Source organism: Babylonia areolata, chromosome 33 (assembly GCF_041734735.1).
Source record: "Babylonia areolata isolate BAREFJ2019XMU chromosome 33, ASM4173473v1, whole genome shotgun sequence".
Lineage (NCBI taxonomy): Eukaryota > Metazoa > Mollusca > Gastropoda > Neogastropoda > Buccinidae > Babylonia > Babylonia areolata.
Genome location: NC_134908.1, coordinates 21,608,504 through 21,611,003, shown reverse-complemented (window position 1 = coordinate 21,611,003; position 2,500 = coordinate 21,608,504). Strand labels below are relative to the sequence as shown.

At 40.5% G+C, this 2,500-nt stretch overlaps 1 protein-coding gene across 1 annotated transcript in view; it reads left to right on the top strand.

Moving 5' to 3' along the window:
- LOC143277114 (apicoplast pyruvate carrier 1-like) overlaps positions 1-2,500 on the top strand; it is a 19,144-nt gene that overhangs the window by 436 nt on the left and 16,208 nt on the right. The gene's annotated exons all lie outside the window — the stretch shown is intronic.

Below are 2,500 nucleotides of genomic sequence, written 5' to 3'. Positions count from 1 at the left end.
TGTATATAATAAACGTCATAGAATAAAGCATTCCTACCTTATTGCATGCTTAAATCATTAATGTTGTCCTTTTGTTTGGTTTTGCTTAATTGTTGCAAGCATATAAATTTATAGACATGCACACAAACATATCGGCACCTGAATACACGTATTTTCATCCACTGATGTTTGCCTGTAATGTGTATAATAAACGTCATAGAATAAAGCATTCATAGCTTATTGCATGTTTAAATAATTAATGTTGTCCTTTTGTTTGGTTTTGCTTTTGGAGTCTCCCGTCGGTCCGACGGATGAGTAGGCAGGGAGGCTTATCTGTCGGTGTGTGTCCTCATATGGGAGAAGAGGCCGATTCTAGATGCGCAGCACTTCCCACAGGTGTTGCAAGGGAAAACGTCTCCAGAAGTTGAGCCCTGCTTCCTTCGCTCACGCTTCTCCTTAATGGCCAGCGTTCTCTTGTTTTCAAACGTCTTTATGACACTAGAACACAGCATCCTCCAGCGACAGCGGTCAAGGGCATCAGTTTCCCAGGAAGGGAAATTCCCTAGAAATTCTCTGCAGCAGTATGCATGTATTAATAACAATAATAATGGTATTTATATAGTGCTGAATCTTGTGCAGAGACAAATCAAAGCGCTTTCGCACCAGTCGTTCACACGCATACATAACTCTAAAACTGTAGAAACTAAAGACAAGGAAGGGCAGGCAAGGGAGGCTATTTTGGGAAGAGGTGGGTTTTAAGGCCAGACTTGAAAGAGCTGAGTGTGGAGACTTGACGAAGCGAAAGAGGAAGTTCATTCCAATCGCAAGGTCCAGAGACAGAGAAAGAACGGCGGCCAACAGTCGAGTGTTTGAATCTGGGTATGCGTAAACAGAGTGGATCCGAAGCTGATCGTAGTGAGCGAGATGGAGTGTAGAGGTGAAGGCAGCCACAAAGATAGGAAGGGGCAGTTTCGTGAATACATTTACAACATAGAGTGCTGATCTTGTACTTTATTCAGTGTGAGACAGGGAGCCAGTGGAGATGTCGCAAAAGAGGAGTGATGTGCTCAGATCTTTTCTTTCTGAGGACGAGTCGGGCAGCAGAGTTTTTGTATGCGCTGAAGGGACTGAATGGATGAAGCAGGCAAACTAGACAATATTAAGCGAGTGATAGGTGTGTATGATCAGAAGTTTTTCCTCCCCTCCTTAGTTTTCACTCGTCCTATTCAGCATTGCCAATATTGACTGGGGAAAAGAAAGAAGTAGGGAAAAGAAGGCAAGCATAAACAGAAAGAGAAGTAGGGAAAAGAAGGCAAGCATAAACAGAAAGAGAAGTAGGAAAAAGAAGGCATGCATAAAAAGAAAGAAGTAGGGAAAAGAAGGCATGCATAAAAAGAAAGAAGTAGGGAAAAGAAGACATGCATAAAAAGAAAGAAGTAGGGAAAAGAAGGCATGCATAAAAAGAAAGAAGAGAAGTAGGGAAAAGAAGGCATGCATAAAAAGAAAGAAAAGTAGGAAAAAGAAGGCATGCATAAAAAGAAAGAAGTAGGGAAAAGAAGGCATGCATAAAAAGAAAGAAGTAGGGAAAAGAAGGCATGCATAAAAAGAAAGAAGTAGGGAAAAGAAGGCATGCATAAAAAGAAAGAAGTAGGAAAAAGAAGGCGTGCATAAAAAAGAAAGAAGTATGAAAAAGAAGGCGTGCATAAACAGAAAGAAGTAGGGAAAAGAAGGCATGCATAAAAAGAAAGAAGTAGGAAAAAGAAGGCATGCATAAACAGAAAGAGAAGTAGGGAAAAGAAGGCGTGCATAAAAAGAAAGAAGTAGGGAAAAGAAGGCCTGCATAAACAGAAAGAGAAGTAGGAAAAAGAAGGCATGCATAAAAAAAGAAAGAAAAGCTGAATAGTCTTATTTCCCTCAAAGAATGCTTAAAGATCGGCTGGGATTTCGTTTCAAAGCTCACTGCTTTAACCCTTTCACCACCAAGCTCGCATTTATGCACGGGCGTGGTTGAGAACCCATGTCACCGAAAGGTGACCATTCACTGGTCTGTTATCCATGAACCTACTGCTCTTAGGATAGGCCATATTTTCTTTACATCGCAGGGGGAATCCCCAGCTATTCTTAGCCACTGTCTTTTCTGTGTTAAGACCACAATGGAAATTTGTACTCTAAATTGACTGGCGGTGAAAGGGTTAAAGATTTGGCGTGGAAGTTATAAATGTGGCTTATATCGATTATCGATATTTAGAGACAAGTGAACTATTTTGTTTCCAAGTTCATTGCGCTAGCGCTTTGGTCTGGAAGTTATAGATGTGATTTATATCGATAATTAGAGACAAGTGGACTGTAGAATAGAAGAATTGAGCATTAAAACTGAGTACATTTTTTTTCGTTGGTTTCCACGACGTTACGCTGGGAAATCTTTTATTTATTTATTTATGTTATATGCATATTTATATAGGTCCTATCCTCGGTCGGAGACCCTGCTCTAAGCGCTTTACACACACGGAGTCATTTACAC